The 18,635-nt window shown below is 46.0% G+C and overlaps 1 long non-coding RNA gene across 1 annotated transcript in view; it reads right to left on the minus strand.

Moving 5' to 3' along the window:
- Window positions 1-529: 529 nt before the first annotated feature.
- The window catches only part of LOC142362583 (uncharacterized), a 51,659-nt gene continuing 33,553 nt past the window's right edge, over window positions 530-18,635 (minus strand). Inside the window, exon 3 of the long non-coding RNA XR_012765175.1 lies at window positions 530-9,380. This is a non-coding gene — a long non-coding RNA (uncharacterized LOC142362583). The remainder of the gene's footprint in view (window positions 9,381-18,635) is intronic.

The following is an 18,635-nucleotide window of genomic DNA, read 5'->3' on the forward strand; positions in this document are numbered from 1 at the left end:
GGGGCCATCAGTGACATTGCTGTCAGCATTCACGTCTGACTGGTGTCCAGCTGGTGCCATCTCCTAGAGGCCCAGTGACAGCACTGGGAGCACGTTTAGGGAAGAAAGCAAACATGGAGACCCTTCAATTTCAAAAAATCTTCTTCCAGTGCCCTCCTAGTACAAACTGCTCCAACAGGAGAAGGGGATACTCCAGCCCTGCTCCCTGTCAAGGCGTCTCATGTCATATTGGCAGTTCATGGTTTGATGGGTAACTCTGTCAGGCCTGCCTCTGGCCGACGCTGTTTGTAAAAGGGTGATAGGATTAATTTGAAAGTTCAACTCTGAGTGCACTTGAACAAGGAGAATTTAACTCTATTTATTGCTTTTTATGTTAAGCAGTTTTATTCATGAAGGGAATAAACACATGCAGCTAAAGAGCAATATGTACCACTGGTAATTTTAATGAAGGATGACTCTGACGTTTTTTATATTTAATATTCAAATATATTGTTTACATTCAACCTTAATTTTTCATAAAATGGCAGAATTCTTTTAAAATACATGTAAACTTGCCTCAGGAGAGTCAAAATTTCTTTGAATGGTAAACAAAAATTCGGATTTTGTTTTCATTTTTTTTTTACTTGAAATATGTGTGAATGTCATAAAATATTTCCGTGTACTTTCAAGAATAATTGAAGCATATGTACCCAAAGTGTAATACTTTTCATAATGGTTTCAGACTAAATTATCCATTATATGGGACTAACACATAAAAGCCTTCCCCTACTTCAAGTGATAGATCAAAGGGAGGAACGATGGCTTGTCCACATGCATAAACCACACCTCTCGAATTCTGAGAACAAGGGTATGCAGTCTGCATTTTAACTACATCTCCATGACATGAAACGGTATTCCTGTGTCTCCTACTGCGGGAGAGTCAGGTAGTCCCGGCTACAAAGATTTCCTTTTACATTTCTTACCTCTTTTTTTTTCTTTCCATCTCACGGACGACATTTCAGTGACTAGTCCCGGGTGAGTCTAATTTGAAAGCTAAACTTCGCTCAGTTCCTCCCAGCGCGGTGGGGGAACCTGCCAGGGGAAGGTCCTCAGTCATTTCATGGTAAATCCATGAACCCGAGCGCCAGTGCTGCAGCCTGGGGGACGGATGCTGGTGGAGACATGCTCCAGCACAAAGCCCGAGCAGCTTGGGTGGGCGCACCACGAGGACTGCTGTCTGCCTGTCCCATGGGTGCCCGTCCTGCTGTTAGTGGCTAGAGCCCAGGGCTGTGAGTCAGACCTTCTCCTCTCTAGTGCCTGGTTTGTTGAGCTCACATGAATTTTAAACTTTCTGTGCTTCAGTTGCCTACCTGCAGAACTAATCTGGTAATATTTCCACCCTCACAGGGATTCTTTCATTACTTTGTCTACCTAAAACGTTTTCTGTCGGGTGGATACTGTGAGGGAGACAAATGCTGAGCATTATTGCTGGTAAGCACTAACAAACCACTCAAAGATAGAGATCCAACAGTCTCAGCTTTTGGGGTGTTTTGTTGTGAGTTTTTCTCGCCACCTTTCTATTAGTAATAAGAAATGCAAACTTACTGGTTTAGTGGCATAATTAAAGAGGCTTATGTTTGAAATTTGACTGCAGTGGAAGATGTATAGTTTCATTTAAGTACATGCCTAGATCTAGTCTCCCAGCCAGTAGATTGGATGTTACCCAATTATTCCCATTAGCATCTGGTTTCTGAGCACTGATGTACTACCATGATCAGAGAATAAAGTTCCTTAAAATAACCTACCCTCGCTGAAACATAAATGTACCTTTTATTATTGTCACGGCTGCTAAAAATGTGAAGTGCACTGGGGAAGTGCTGAGTTGAGGCACCAGAAGAAGAGGCTGTGATCATGGAAAGGCTGAAACTTCTCCTCTGATCATTTCTGACAGCTCAGAGTGGTTCTTCCACAATTGGAACCACTTGCGCTGCTTATTAATATAATGAAACTTATCCTCCAGCAAAAACAGAACCAAAGGTTGACACAAGAGTGGAGGGAGAGGCTGAAACCTGATCTGGTTAGGGATCTCTTAAAGATGATGGAAGACTAATAAAATCCAGTCTGCTTCCTACCTCCATTACAACTCCCACTCCCCGGCTGTCTTCACAAGCTCAAGTGGAACAATGGCTCCTTCCAGAGCCAAGCCAAACCCACCGTTCCGCTTGAGTACCAGTACAGCCCAACAGCATCTAACGGCCTTTGGCACCAGGGCCTGTTTTGTACCTTCCCTAATGTGTGAAATTCTTTATTTTGAATCCAGTGGGGGCTGGATGAGGCCTCTAAAATACCTCTTATTTCTGCAGGAGTAGACTTTTTTTTTTGGTGTTTTCTTTGTTTAATTATTTTTAGGGGTTTAAAAAATGTTTCCACAGTACTTCAGAAAAGCTCGGTGTTTGGTACATCTTCATCATGGAGATTAACATCAGTTAAGAACAGAAAAAACATACATTTTTCCATTAGCAATGGATTAGAGAAATAGTCTAAACTCTGCATGTAGTAGGATTCCTCAACACCAGGAGGGAGATCATCAGATGTGGAGTGCAAAAAATACCCTAATGATTAAAAAAACACCCAACAAAAACCCCTGAGGTCTTCAGCCTTTTCAAGAAGTAGGTAGGAAAGCAGCTAAACAGAACTGTAAGGAAGGGTAAGCAGGGCAAAATGTCAGAGTTGATTTAACTCATTACATTTAAGTGGAAAATAAGGGATGAAAGTTTAGTTTAAGAAAAATTAAGGAAATACCCAAGAATGCATTTACAAAGTGCAATATTTTCTCTCAAAGCCGTAGGGTTAGCAGGTTGGTATCCAGCATCTGTGACTGATTAGGGGCATTTGAGATGGCAGGTGGCTTTAGGAAATGGAAACCTTACAGGGCTTTACAAATACTTTCTGTAGTTAGGCAGTTATTTGATTTATTCTTACTGGTTCTCATTCTATAGCCTGGTTTAAAATCTATCAACTTGTCTTAATCCATGTTAATATTTTCTTATGGACACAGTGTTGCGAAAATTCTCCAATCAGATTCTTTAGACTTGCCCTGGAGAATAATAGAGTTACTGGGTTTACACAACCGAGGGCTGTGTTAAGATGAAGAACATAAATCATGGCATTTAAAAATGCCAGCCAAATCTTTTAGACAGCAATGAGATCAAGAACCAGATCGGATCACATTTGCTCCTGACGATTTTAGAACGACGTATAATTCTGCGTGCTTCCACTATGTGTGGTCATGTTGGAATCGCATGTCTGTATTAAGAAGCCAACCCCCCCAAAAAACTACTGGGCAGGCTTAAAGGGTGCAGCTGGGTTGAGACGCACCACTGCACAGGGCAGTGCCACACGCCTGGAGGCGGAGCAGGGAAAGCCAAACTTAGGGCGCATCTGTTCTGTGCTGTGGTCGGCAGGCCACGAGCTCCTCTGAGTCTGTGCAGGACGCAGGATGGCAGAAGAGCTCACGGTACTCCTCCTTCCCTTTGGATGGGAACCAAAACTGATCTCTGGGAAGAAATGTTGGGAAGAGAGACTCAAGACAGGAAAGGAAACCCCATGGGAAATGGCTGGAGCTGCTTCGCGAATCAAGCCAGTATACGAGAACTGGCTCCTTAAAAAAACCGATAACAATAGGTGAAATAGAATTTGCAGCTGCAAGCAGTACAACTACAAGATGATTCAGGGCAGATGGAGTTAAAAATCTCAATCAGCCTTCCCAAATAGCATTCCTGGGGAATAACTCAAGGAGCAAATACTGCAGAAGGCCCAGCACAGGTTTGTTATTACTACAGAAGAAAAATCAGCATTTGGCCAAACCTTCCCATTATCTGATATTGTAAAACCAGTCCTGCAGTGCTGTCTGAGCTGTTCGAACCTCGGCACTCGTCCAGGTCCATTTCCAGCTACAGACTCTGTGTGTGTGTCTCTGTGTGTCTGTGTTCTTCTGCAGATCTATTTTAAATTGCCCTTCCTGAAGCTGTTCGGCATTCTGATTTATAGGATTTTACTAAGCTTCACATAGCCTTTTCTTTACTAAGCATGTTTTACTACTTTCTATTCTTTTCTCAAAGAAATAGATTTTATTGGACAGCGGTTCACACATAGCTGCATAATGTTTGTCTTATGGATTTTGTATTAAACCACTTTAACACTTTTGTAGACCCGAGGAACTCAGCAAATACTGTGAGTGAAATGCCCTGAGCTTCATCTTGCATGCTTGGAACTGAGCACAGTGAACTTTGCCTAGTTACCGAGCTGACACGTGAACAATCCATTTGCAATTCAGAGGGAGAGAGAGAGAGGGCCTGATCCTGCTCTTACCAAAGCCAAAGGAAATCCTGCTGCTCACTGCAGCAAGACCAGCAGCAAAACCTTAACGAGTATTTAAGATGATATTTCACAAGTACAGTAATGTGACAATCATGATGAAGCGGTGGTTTTTCCAGAGGCAGTGTCTGAATTAATAGGGTCTTTCTAACTAGCTCTCCTTTAAACGGGTTGCAAGAGGTAAAATAAATAAATAAAAAGTCTCTAGGATACTTCCCCGTTGTCAGGATTTTTATTCATTTAATAAATAACTGTTATATTTTGGAGTCTTTTTTTTCATCATTGTCGTCTTCTCCTTCTTTATTGTAGCATGAGTAATCTAATTTTTCTGCATAGCATGTTGCAGTTTGATAGACAGGTCTCTGAGGGATGCCTTATGTGTCAGCATCAGTGAAAATGACTTCTGAGGTTGGCTCACACCCCCGCGCGAGTGTGGAATCCAAATCACCCCAGAGTTACGCATCCGCTTGCCCCACGACTCGCTGCTGGATAATGTATTCATTTGCCTCTGGCGAAAAAAAAAAAGTGAGATCCTCCATCGCATACTGATGTCGTGTGGAAGAAGCCGTAATTGGGACTGGTCACATGTTAAAGGAACGGTAGGCTGCTTTTTGCCATCTGTGTAGATAAAGTTCATCTCTCTTAATCTGCACCTATAGACATCACGTACTCTCGAGTACACGCAAGGCTTGGAGACCTAGCAACTCAGACCTGCATTTCACAAAAAAAAAGAGAATGCAAATCGGCTGGAGGCTCCCAGGTCTATCTTTTTTCCAGAATCTCATCATAGTGGCAGAAGATTTTTATTTGGCTCCGTCACTACTTTGGTTTATCAGTAATAATTAATGGCTTGTGCAATTGCATTCCCCACTGTAATCAAGGACAGAGATTTCAAATCCACAGTTCTAGCAAGACGGCATTCACAAATCAGCTGCCCTTCCTTTTCCTTTCTACAGGCAGATGCAGACAGCGAAAGAGGGGTTGTTTGCTTCAGGTGCCTATCCAGCTTCACAGCTTGGCTTCCAAGAGGAGTCCTGGGGACTGAGCTTCCCAAGTTTCATGCCTCATTCCCTGCTCCCAGCAACACACCCTAAATAATTTGGGTTCTGACTGTTTCAAATCCTCATGTGAAGCCCACTGAACGGACAGAAAGATTTCCAGTGACTCATCTGTTTCCAGTTAGGCCCCTAAGAGCACTCCTGCCCTTTCTTCCTGCTTGCAATAGCTGGAGAAGTTACTAGGTCTGCTGGGTCTAGCTGGGGGCTCTGGGTCATCTGCCACTGCTTTCTGTGGATTTGGATCATTGCTCTGTGACTCAGTTTCCCTGTCTGTAAAAAAGACCTTTAATAAGGGCATGGGCTCTCCAAGGCATGGAAGAGATGCTGAGCAACGGAGATGAATGCTGCAACCTGATAATGGTGTAATTGCTGTCAATGACACTAGAGCTGAATCTGCAGACATGAAATAAGGCTGTAATTTCTGATTTCGCTGTCGTCCCACTTCCAGGCAGGGAAATGGAGCTGGTTTTGGTACAAACCCACCACATTCAGTCCTCTTAACCTTCAGTCTGGATAGCTGCAAAGGTGAACAGAAGTTTTCATGCCCAACATTTTAACTTGGGTTGATACTCTTCCCAGCAGCATGTAAATAAACTACTTTATTTGGAGCAAAACCCATTTCTCATTTAGCAGATTTAATTTTGCCGGCTCTATGCATATTTTACTTGAAAATGAAGATGCAAGGAGACATGTCTTTATCATCGAAAGCCACCAACAGCAGAGACTTAAGAGTCCATCTTTGCTGCTCTTTTAGAGTCGAAGCCTGAGACAGCTCTAGCAAGGGGTTAGCCGTATGTGACACTAGGCATAGATTTCCTGGCAAACTTTATAACTCTTAATCGCCACTGGCAACTCTCGAGTAATAATGTTGATGGATATCAAATCTTAAGTACATAAGACTCAATTATGATCTTGTAGAACACAGAGGCTGCTAAAATCCAGTCCAGACTGTGAACTCACAATCTGCTGTTTACTTAAAGTATATAGAAAGCACTTGACCTCTTCTCAGTGGCACCCATGTGGAAACACTCGACAATAGAGGCCTTCCTTGATTTTCTTAGGAATCATGTTTCGACATTTTTATCTCCTCTAATTAAGGTCAGCGGTCATATACTCCCACTTCTCGCCCCACTCTTCCACCAAAATTGCAGGCACTTATCCAGCTCCAGTTACCCTGCATGAAACATATTGGGCCCAATTTGTGTATATGGAATTCCAGAGGGGGTGAACAGAGTCACAGCGATTTGGGGCTTTGCTGAACCAAATGCTGCGTCTGAGCTTTTGTGTTCACGTGCTCCTACACCACGATGAGCAGCGGAGTCTAACAGTCAGAAGCAAACAGGAGGCGGGGGGTAGGATTGCCGCAAATGTAATTCCACCACGAGAATATTTCCTAACCCACAGTGCATGTTCCCACCCAGTGGGAAAGGTGTGAGAGATTTCTGAAGGAGGACAGCGGAGAGCGAATCTCATCTCCCTTTGCAACACTGTAAGTGCTAATTGCAGGCGGGAAGGAAGGGTGGAACTGGTAGACGTCTAGGAGAAAGCCTGGGGAATACGGCACAAGGACTCATTTTGTCGTTGTCGAAGAAACCCATGAGCGCTTCGCATCCCAGCATCCCTGGGCAGATTCACTTCGGCACGGCTGTGCTTTGACTCCAGCCCTGGCTGCATCTTTGTGAAAACCCTCCCCACACTCAGTGGGGCACCTCCGAGGAATGCTAATGCCCCAGCCCAGGCCGTTGTACCGGGATGGCAGAGGACACCTCCCAGCCCACCACCATGCCTGAAAGAACTCATCCCACTGAATAAGGGGCATGTAGGGGCTAGATTTAACGATAAAAAGCCACAGTAGCTCTTCCAAGTAGTATACATCCTGCTTAGTAATTACCTCTTTTCTACTAAAAAGTTGATTTCTTTTTATTATTATTTATTATTGTTGAGTAGGTCGCAGGTATGAATGGTTAACAATGAAAGGGAGAGGTTTGTGAAATAAAACTCTGTGTTGGTAGAAGTCACCTTGCATATGTAAAACAAAAACTGGGCCAGGCAGCTGCAGACCTTGGTATTTATTTAGGCTTGCAGCCGACACATTGCACTCTTTCCCTTTAGACTGACCTGTTCTCGTTTCTCACACATAGCAGAATATCATTTCCAGAAAAAAGCCAATGCTGTCTTTTTTTTTATTAAAAAAAACAGAGCAAAACTAGCAGAATTGTGCCCTATGTGAGATTGTCTTGACCCCTTTGCAAAGGTAAGTCTGTGAGCCAGATCCTCAGCACCTCCCTCAGCACACGCTTCCAGCCTCACTCCTTTACTTGTGCTGAGCTCAGCCATGACCGTGGGTGCAGGATCAGGCCACCTGTTTTCGATAGAGAATAACAGTCCCAAAACATGATTTTTCCCCCCTCCTGTGCTGTTTTTGTAAGTAGCTGGAAATGTCTGTCTGCTTCTAAGGGCGGAGCGGGGCAGCCTGTGCTGTTTTGCAGTGCCGTGGGTTCCCCACCCCAGCGGCACGGGGACGGCGTCGGTAGTTTCCTGGCGCCGGAGAGACGTGTCGGAGCGATCTGACAACCTGGAGAGATGGATTTGTCATGTAAAAGTGGAAAGTTATTAGCTCCAAAATGTTCTCGGCTGCGGCAGGGCAGCTAGCGCCGCCACAGCGAAGGCAGGTGATGGGCCAGCATGGCCCTGCAAAAGGTTTTGTGTTGTCACTTGTTGGAGAACAGTGTAATAAAAATCAGGGATGTTCAGCCTGAAAGAGCTCAGTCTCTCCTGCCACAAGTAAGGTTATGTTTAATTAAATATTTAGCCCCTTTATATATTTTTACCAGGCTCTGAATAGCACTCCCTTTCCTTACAACCAGAGGACAGTCCCACATCTTCGAAGATTTTACAAATAAGGTGAGTTCAGAGGGGCTTTTTCCCCTTGGAACTGAAATTAAGCTACTTTGGAGCTGGAAACCAGCAACTCTTGAAAATAACTCTGCCAGCAGAGCAGGCCAGGAAGAGAAAAAAATACAATATCCCAGAAGTGACAGGATGATTTTTTAGTAGCAGAGAAACTATATTATTACATAGTACTTGCTTTGTTGTTATGTGGGAGGGATGGGTTGGACATCTTCCATTTAGTTCTGTAAATGACCCCTGTACTTCCGTGACTCCTTGTTTCATTTCTGCAGCGCTTTCCTGACTCCTTTTTGGAGAAACCTTCATATTCTTGCCAAAATTTAGTCACCAGCGACTGCTCAGATATCCTCAGACCCCCTTTGGATTTAAACTCCATCTTTTTTGCGAGTATGCTGTAAGTTTTCTTCATTGCTGGGATATGTGTTATCTTGTTCCATTGCATTTAATTTTGCATCAATTTGCACATTCTCGTCCTGGGCTGAATCCGTCAAGATTTTTCCATGACACATTTTGCCTCTGCTGTTCCCAAGACACATGTTCCTTCTGCTGTGGCAAGATCTGCTTTGTGGATTAGTCTTTTTTTTGAGAAAAGTGAGTTTGTTTTTCTGGAGTTCAGGTTCTCACTGTTAGGATTTTCTGTGCCTTCGCAAATTTGTACTGATGTCAGTTTAGACACAGTCTTCTCCAGCTCAGTGGGGATGAAACGTGAAATCCTTTCTCACTTGAGTCTCTTAGTTGGCTTGAGCGAAAGGTTGCAGTTTGTGCCATATCATCTGGTTTGCTGTTGGGTGTTTTGTGCTTTCTTTAAGCCTGTTTCTGTGTTCACAAGGCTGCATTTTAAATACCATCCAAAGACTGGTCAAGTGTGTGCAGCACTGGGACCCTTCTCGAAGAACAGCTTTGGGCGAGTCACTTGACCTCTCCGTGCCTCAGTTCCCCACGTGTAACAGGAGAGAATAATATTAATGCCAGCCTAACTTCCTTCAGATATTGTGAGGATCAGTGCACGAACAGAGGTGATGTTCTTGAGTATTACAGTAGTAGGGGTCACAGGAGCTAGATAGAAAAATAAAGCAGAAGCTAGTTAAGACTTTCACGGCTGCTAAAGATTCATTTTAAAATCTCTGGCTCTTGACAAACTGGGAGAGTTACTAACATGTAGATTAAAAAAAAACCCAAACCAGCTTCCCAACTGAAACAAGGGTGTTAGCAAGTCTAACAGCGCAGCGCACTGTACCTTCTCTCTGTCTCGGTGAAAAATCAAAGGCACATTTCCAGCTGTGCCCGTGAGCACTATTTGGTCATTGAACAAAGCAACTGGCACCTCATATCCAGCCTACCGAATGATCACAGCCTGATTCAGGTGCACAAACAAGTGCAGAAATGAGCTCCATGCACAGAACTCATTGTTATTCAATCAAGCCTTTAATTGTAAATGTTTTAAGCAAGGAATTGCCCTGTTTTATGAAAGTGTGCTCAGCATTACTCCGCCACAGACATCTGTCATTCAGCAGGCGCCACCCAATAAAACTGCTTAAAATGTTCTGTTCCTCAATTAAAATATAAACCAGAGCTGTTTAAGGGCTTTTACGAGGTGATTTCTATTTACCTGACAGATTTCCACACTGGAGGAGCAAGAAGCAGGGTTTACATTTCTGATCAGAAGCAACGGCTCCACAAAACCTTAAAGCTTTGATTGATTTATTTCTTTTTTTTTAACTTCAGAAATAGTAAAAATCCATGAAGAAGAAAGAAGTCCATACGTCAGAGAAAAGTTCAGGACTAGGAAGGGTTGTTGCTGATCAGGCACGCTGTACTCCACAAAAGGAGCCAGGTCACTTTGGCCCTGGGCTTGTTCGCTGAAGGAACATGGGAACAAGAACGAACCTCTGGAGCCTGCGTCAGCACCTGCTAGCCTCTTCTTCTGCATTTCATCTGGCAAAAGCCAGGAAAAAGGGTGCTCTGCTCTGGTCTGAAACAGCCTCTGGCTAGACAAAGTCTCCCATTTTCCCCTAACAAAACACTGTATGAATGTTCTCATGGTTATTCCATTGCACACGGATAGCTCCTCTCCTGTCCTGCCTTACTGTGGCTCTGAACAGAGATCTTTCTTTTTTCCTCCTGCTACTCAAGCAAGAGTGGACCTTGCAGTGACAACAAGCATTTTCACACACAAAAAAAACCCAGACCTGTACTTCTCCTTGTTCCGGAGCCTCAGAAACTCACCTTCACCAGCATGAGAGATGCCACTTGTCAACAGTAGCATGGCCGCTCCAAGCACATCTACTCAAGGTCACAGAAACAAGAGTGCCCACATCAGAGGTGCCACCTTTCGCAGTACCGCTGCTGCTGCAGCACTAATGCCAAAAGGCTCACTGTGCCGTCGGGTAGAGGCAGCCATGCGTAACCTTGTCAGGATTTCCCTGTTATTCACCTGCATCTTTGCTTAACCGTATCCTGTCCCTCTCTGGTACATGAACCACATTTGGGAAGCCACTGCCAGCTCGTGTGGGAGGCTGGCAAGCAGGAAAACACTGGCCCGATCCGTCTTCAGCCCGAAAACTGCAGAAAAGGCTTTGCTTTGTATTATGCTTTGTACAGTGGGCTGATCCATGGTCCCCTGTGCTCCGTCCTTTGGCAGGTCATCACTTCATCGTACCCAGTCAGTCTCGGGGCGGAGGAGGATGGCAGTGTCAGGACGAGAGGGTTGTAACCTGGCAATACAAAGCCTTCAACACCAAGTCTCAAACCCAAGCCTTCTGCTCTTGCAGGTAACAATAATTTTTGGACCGATTCTCCCTGTCTTACATTGCCATTAAGCCATTGTGCCACTCTTCATCACACCGAGGTCACAGCTGGTCTCTGGCAGCGGGGGCAAGCAAAGGATGGAGCCCGGGGGGCTGTGCTGGGGGATGCGAAGGTGGGTGGGTTTTCCCCACTCTTCTCCATAGCTGGGTGCACCCTGCTCCTCCCTGCATCTGCTTTCGGGTGCCTGCAGCTCCACAGAGCTGCCACATCACCTAACGACCTTCTCCCAGGAGCTTCAGGTATGCTGTGTTCATCCTGCCGCTCCTCGCTGAGGACAGAAAACTGCCTGTGCTGGATGTAAAAATCATTGGTGATACGAAGCCTCGAGTTGGTGAATCTCTGCTGAGCTGCATCATTATAATCTTCCAAGAGAAGTGTTAATTTCCTTTTAAAGTTAAGGAGAGGCAAAGCAAACAGCAGCTAAACCCAAGAACAGGTAAACAACGAGCTCCTTGATTTTGCACGGCAGGTATTCGGAGGAGGCTTTCTCCCTTGAACCACACTGCTCAGAAAATGCTAGGAAATCTTATGTTAGTCCTTAACTCAATCTGTTGTGTGCTTTTTTTTTCCTCTCCAGCAGCAGCATGAGTTAAGGAGGAGGCATTAGCCCTAGCTGCGATACCCCCACTGTCAGTTCAAGTCAGATTCTTCATGTTATTTATATGTACCTTTTTGTAGGCGTATCGATTACACAAGTGAGTTCTCAAGTGCTCAGGCACTCAATACAGCCACACGGTGGAGGAAAGCACCCAGGTTAACACGGAATTACACGTGTGCTGAACATGCCAGGGGACAAGAATAAATAGTGACATGTACAATTCAAAGCCACGTCTTAAGAGCTCCCTGTTTTGTTGCAAGGCAGCGCTTCACGCTATTAAAAATAAAACCTGCATTTCAATTTCCAAGGTGTAGCAACCAAAGTTTGTCCGTTATTCTTAGCCATGGCAGAATTGCCATCTTCAGGCCACTTCTGAACACACCAGATTACTCCACGATAATCCAAAATCCAGTGCAAGCTCCTCCCTCCCCTCTGTTCATTCTACCCTTTGCATTATGAATGCTGTGGGTAAGGACTGCCTGTTTCACAGGGGGCTTGGTATCACAGAAAGCTGGTTGTTGATCTCTGGATGCCTGCAGGCCAGCAATCTGTGCTACAAGTTACCCCTCTTAAAAAAAATTTTTTAAAAAAAGACAAGTGGATAACACTGATACAAGCATCTGTAACAAGCTAATTGGACCCTTGTGGGCAGCATAGCAGATACAAAATTAAAACAAACAAAACATCTCGTCATACAACTGTACTTTCAGGACCGTTATCACAAAGGGGTCCTTCTGGATTTTTATTTTAGTTTTGTTTTGTTTAAAAGGACCTAATTATGGCCAGAGCTGGAGTATCACAAGTCTGTTTTCATCTATAAAGAAAGGATATTTTGCCTCTGAACCTGAGAAATTGTTAGAAGTTGGTAATTAGTATGACTTGTTAATAGAGTTTGGCTGTGATTAAGCTGTGATTGAGTGTGAGTTTGGTTCTTGTCAATGCGAATGCCTGTAAGGTTGAGAGATGTTTAATGAGACACCTGTTGTCAGCAGCACCCGGTGGGCTTTGTCGCGCCTGATTGGAATTTGTACTGCAGAGCCGGAGCAGCAGCGTGCCGAAACGCCGGCCGGCAGCTCCGCGGCAGCGCGGAAGGGCCCAAGCGTCAAGGAGGGTTGGACCCCTGGCTACGTCCGTCCGTCCCTTCAGCATGGCCAGAGCCCGCGCTCGAACGCACTGGGGACGGGCTGCGTCCAAGGGGTTGTGGGCCTTGGCATGATAAATCATCCGCGGCCATGCAGTTACATCTGACCTGGGGAGTGCAACAGGCAAAAAATGTTGATGTCTTAATTTAGTCACTACAGGAGGTTGGCCTGGGCCACTGTGCGATGGTGGGTCTTTGGGAGAAGGCAAGAGAGGGGACGCAGCCAGGACCCCCTTCCGCCCCCCCCCCCCCCCCCCCCCAAACGTCCAGCCCTTGGGAGCTAGCAGTACTGGGGCTCTTTAAAATGTGACACTGACGGAGAAAGGTTCTGCACAGCCCAGCCCTTGTGAATCCTTTCCCTTGGGGATCATCCTGCAGGACAAATGTCCCACTGAGTGACCTCAGTATCTCCTGAGCTTTGGACAGAGGAAGTTTCATTCACGGACTGCCTTTTTGTCTCAAAAATCAGCATAATTTTCCACGTGACTCCATGTAGCCACTCCCCACACCAAAATCCAGGCCTGACGATAGATCTGTGTATTTGGACTGCATACATAAAATATTATTTCCCCCAAAATGTCTATTAAACATTTTCAAGTGGCTGCTACTTAAAACATACCTGGATTTTACATGCAAAAAGCCAAAGAAGCTGGAAGCAATCAAGCTGGCCACTGTCACAGCCTTTTAACATCTGCGACATGCCTTAGCTGGGAACGAGAGCAGAACCATTCCGGCTCGCGCAGTGTCCCCGAGGAAGGAGCCGTGGCTTTGTGATGAATCTGAGCAACCACTGGATGGCAATGCTCTACACGAATGCACCTGCGAGCCCCCGCCGCGGAGCCCCCGCAGGCTGCTGGGCCCAGCACATCAGCGCGGACCCAAGAGGCTCGGGCCACCGTGACCTCACCGGTCCTGTAAATAACGTTCACACTTCTCTTAGCTGTCTGGCTGTGAACTGCGGGCAGAGTTTGGGCAGAGCGAACAAAGCCGACATCCCGAAGCAAACTTATTACTAGGCTGAGTGCATTTTTCTTTCATTTTACGTTAGATCTAATATTCAGCCAGTTTTTGATGATTTTCCTTCTCATGATATGGGAAAAAGAATCATTTGTAATTTATGACTGTATCAAACTATGGCAGGGCAAGTGCACCCAGCGAGCTGACGGGAGCTGTGATCCTCCAGACGTGCTGGCCGGCCAGCTCCGCTCCCCGGGCCCGGGGCTCACATGGTGGGAGTCAGCTAAGGCTGTTTAGCTGGGCAGGTCATTCATGTGTAGTGTGAAAAGCAAAACTAAAGAAAAAAAAAATGGGTGTCTGGCTTTGATATGGGCTCCAGAATATTGAGGCCAGGTTATTATCCCAAGTGCAGTGCCTCTCCATGTGACAGTGGCCTCTCAGCACGTGTTAATACAACTTTGCCTTCTGCTACATCACTTATTGATAAGGAATCAGCTGGTCGCCAAATAACCTGATGTTCGTATTTTCCCCCGGGGGTCTGTGTTTCTTCCATTAACGATGCTCTGCGTTGGCCTGGTTCTTTTAACGACTACATCTGGCCAAGTCTATCTGAAAATGTCATTGGCCCAGTCCACGCCCAAAAGAAACCTGCTGACGGCTTTGGAGACACAGCAGGATATTTGGAATTGCACCCCACAGAAGGTGCATCTGGAGGGGAATAGTGCAGTGTTGGTGAGGGTCAAGTCTGAAGTCAACTGGCAGTCACAGCCAGCACGTGTATCTTCAGACTAGGATATAACTTCACATCAGGTGAGCCTTGTACATTGGCCATTAGGTAAGGTGGGCACAGACTGCCCACTGGTATCGCCCCAGTTTTGACCAGTCTAATAAATTTAATAATCATAGTCATTTGGATAACTCCACTTACAGCGGGAGTAAAATTAGATGGTCAGTCCAAGTCCTGCAAAAGCCCCTACACTCCCAGTTCTCAGCTGTGTGCTGCAAGCCCTGTGTCTCGCTCAGCTGCCTTTTTAAGTACTGGCGAAGTAGGATGAGTAAATCACTTTACAAAATAAACGTTACATTTCTTTTATGACCCCATCTGTCTCCTTTTTCTGGACCTGCCTCCTAATCCAAACAACAAGAGAACTGTATCCATCTTGATCTGCTCAGCAGTCTGCTGGCAAATGCTTTCTACTGTCAGAAACGCTTAGACTCGGTGGGAAATTAAGATTGTCTCAGCAGCAGGCTGCTCAGGTCCCACTTCTGGTGGCCACCACTCTGCTGCAGTGACTCCAAGAGGAGGCCAAGACAACTGGTGTTGATTAACTGCTTGGTGTCTCCTATTAGGAACGGCTGCTCGAGGTTTCTTGTGTCGCCCATGGGGAGACCTCTGCGAAGTGACACAAGCCTTAAGTGGGCTCAGTGGTTTCAGTTTCTTTCCACTGACTCCAGAGCGAAAGGCAATTTGTTTCCAACTTCAGCACCTCAGGGCTGTGTTTGAACACAGGCAGGATAAATCTGAATATCTGCATTTATTTAACAGTCAAGGAGCACAAAGACTAAAAAGCAGGGTGCTGCCTATTGCTCTTCCGTTGCACAACAGGCTGGCTCTGGACAAGATCCCCTTGGATACCAGCATTCACGAGGGATGGCAGAAATCCGAACCGGGGTGCCCACTGCTGCGCTGGCTGTTCTAAGGCAGATATGTACAGGCAGTCAGCCTGGAAATTCAGCATGTAAATTTGCTCTGGATCTTTTTAGAGTCAGAGCAACTCTCCAGCCCTCCAAAAAGTCAAGGTGACCTTGGAAAAACTGCAGGGCAGTCAAGAATGCTGGCAGGCAAAGGGAATTCAGAAAAATGAAATTCTAGACTAATTCCAACCCATTACAAAACTCTCAGGAAAAATGAACTGTATCCGCTGAAGTGGCTCGTTCTGTTCAGTGGCACAATGTAATGGGGGATCTGTCACTGTCAGCGCCGCTCTCGTCTCGCTGAAAGCCACCGTGCCTTTCACAACCACTAAATAAAAATTCAAGCCAGCTGTCCCACCTGCCGGAGCAGTTTCTATTCTGGGCTCTGGTGTGCCGTAGGTGTTGTGCTTATTGATTAGCTGTGGCTTATTGTCCCTCGGCATTGTCAGGGAATATTCTCCCGGCTACACTCGCTAGAACTGATACAGGCAGAACGTTTTGAACCCGGCTGCAGGAGCCCAGGAGGGGCCATGCCGGGCTGCGGCTACCTCTCCAGGTCAGACTACGGCGGGATTGGTATGAAATGAAAAGGAAGCTAAGAAAGGAATATTTTGAGAAGTCACCCAAGTCAGAAAAGACTGGGGGCCTCTCTGACTGTAGCTGTCAATAAGGTGTTAGATAGGGGAAGATTAACACCCTTTAGCAATGACACAGCTGTTCCATTGAAGGTGATAACATGCAGTCAGGGGAGGGAAGAGTCTAGCACGGAATAATGAACAGAGCAAGCGAATATTAGCAAAAGGGAAGCCTTTTTAGCCCAAGAAGCTGAAAAAGCCTCTCCAAGCTGATTATTCCAATGGAAATAAACAAGTGCAAAAAAATCCAGAGCCTCGATTTAGGTCTGCAAAACGACCTCAAATATTTACCCCTCTTTTTAAAGTCAGACTGGCTCCTAGGAAGGAGAAAAATAGTGATAATGTAGAGAATAAAGTCCCTTATCTGCCTCGGCAGTGAGTGTGCAGATAAACACAAAAATCCCTACCCTGAAGAAGGCATGTAGCACTGAATCTCCTCCTCTGAAAGCACGGTAAATTGTGATAAGAGTAGGTTGGGGAAGACAATAGATTTAATAGTGGAAAGAACCTAGTATTTTGCCCACTCTTGTCTTCCATGGAAGGGAATCAGAGCAATGAATTTCTCCCTCCACTGCTACGGGCTAAAGGTAGAACTTAGTGTTTTGACACACCTTCACCTTTTCTACTGACCTGACTGCGATTGTCCAATGCAACAGGAACCCTGGGTCACTACAACGGCAAAGATTTCCGCCAGGGCTGGAACGCATCAGGACACTTCACTGAGAGTCCTGTGTGGGAATGAGATGATGCCAGCCAAGGGTGCAGTTTCACAGTCAGCTTAAGCCGAAGCGAGGCCAGGATGCCACCATCATTACCTCTCTGCTCACCCTGCACAGCATTTCTTCAGCTGTGTGGGCCCATTCCATGATGAGATTTTGGCTGGACTTGAGCAAGGTGAGGGTGTCTAGCTGAGAGACAGAGGAGAAAATGGGATCACCCCTTTAAAATGCAGCATGGGCTGAAGCCCATGACTGTGAACCATACTTGGTCTTTGTAGGCAGTGTTTGGAGGGTCTCATCTAACACATGCTCTGCCTACGTGCAGAGAGGAACCAAATCCCATGGTACTCACTGAGAGAGGGAACATTTTAGTCGGTCTCTACCAAACCCTTCAGAGCCCTGAATTCCTGCTGGGTAGGAACTGAGAGGAACAGGAGTCAGGGACCTGCTAGTCCTTCGCCACCTCACTCCCTGCTGCCCATCTCATCAATTACACACAGCACACCAGAAAAAAGGATTTCTCCTAGACCCCCCCAGCCCCAAAGCTGGCAGGCCTGTTCCCCCTGCCAGGCACGGGCCAGTCACCCACCTCAGCTCGGGCCTGCCCCACGGGAGCATCCCTGCTCTCTCCATGGCCCTTTTCAGTCTAAGCCGCTCCCCGGCCATCCCACACGAGCCATTTGGAGGAATAAAGCGAGACAGGCCATGCCGCTGGCGCACAGGGAAGTGACAACAGCTACATCTGTTCACTCTCCTCGGCGCTCGGGAGCTGTGACATTGCTGTCGGTACAGCCTGAAACAGAACAGGCAGGAGCTCCGGGGAGGAGGAGAGGGTCTGGATGGAAATGATAACAACCGCAGGGACACCACCGGCACCAGCGGGAGCAAAAATGTTGCTTTACCACTTCTGAGTGCAGCAGAGCATATGGAGAGTCTGGGACTGTTGTCAGCAGCCCAGAATGGGGCAGCTCTGTTCTGGCAAACTCCATTTTTTGTCTTTATGACCAAAGAATAGTTGCATGTTGGAAGCTCTGTAGTTGCTAGGGGAAGAGCCATTAATATGTTGGTGACTGAGAAGTCAGCCAAAGCAAATGCTGAGATAAAATTACTTTTTCCCACTTCTGTTTCACCCCGAGTGTGTCATCCAGTGTGTTTGCTCTGCTCAGGGTACCTCAGGCACACTATGCTGTGCTAAATTCTTTGTCCGTTTTGATTTTATTTTTCACCTTTCCCAACCACGACTCCAAAGAATAATACAAATCTGACAGCCTGGAAAGACTTACATGATAAATCCCTGCTTACTGGCAGAGTAAGACTGCAGACTGGTTTTCTCCTGTAAAAAACTTATCTCTAATAGCCTGAAAAGTAGGAATAGCAAATAAAATAATACTGATGGTAATGGTGAGATTGTATTGCTAAATCAAAGCATGAGAATGGGAGTACACCCACAGGAGGGAGATCCTACAGAATGATTAATAATTTGGTGATGGGGCTCAAGGGTGCTGCCTGGTTCACAGCACACAAAAGGTTAACACGCCTCTCCCCGCCCGGCCCTTGGGGTAACTTTGTGCATAATCTCATTCCAGAATAGCAATAGCTTTTCCCTCCAGTCAGTGGCTTCCTGGGTAAGGCTCTCCCCTTCTGCACTTGCAGCCTGTTTCTCCACAGTGGTCAGTGACCCCACAGGTGACAAGCCCAATTCTGGAAAGGTTTAATCCAAACCAGAATAAAATATTCCAAAATAAATACGTTTGTAAA

Source organism: Opisthocomus hoazin, chromosome 10 (assembly GCF_030867145.1).
Source record: "Opisthocomus hoazin isolate bOpiHoa1 chromosome 10, bOpiHoa1.hap1, whole genome shotgun sequence".
NCBI lineage: Eukaryota > Metazoa > Chordata > Aves > Opisthocomiformes > Opisthocomidae > Opisthocomus > Opisthocomus hoazin.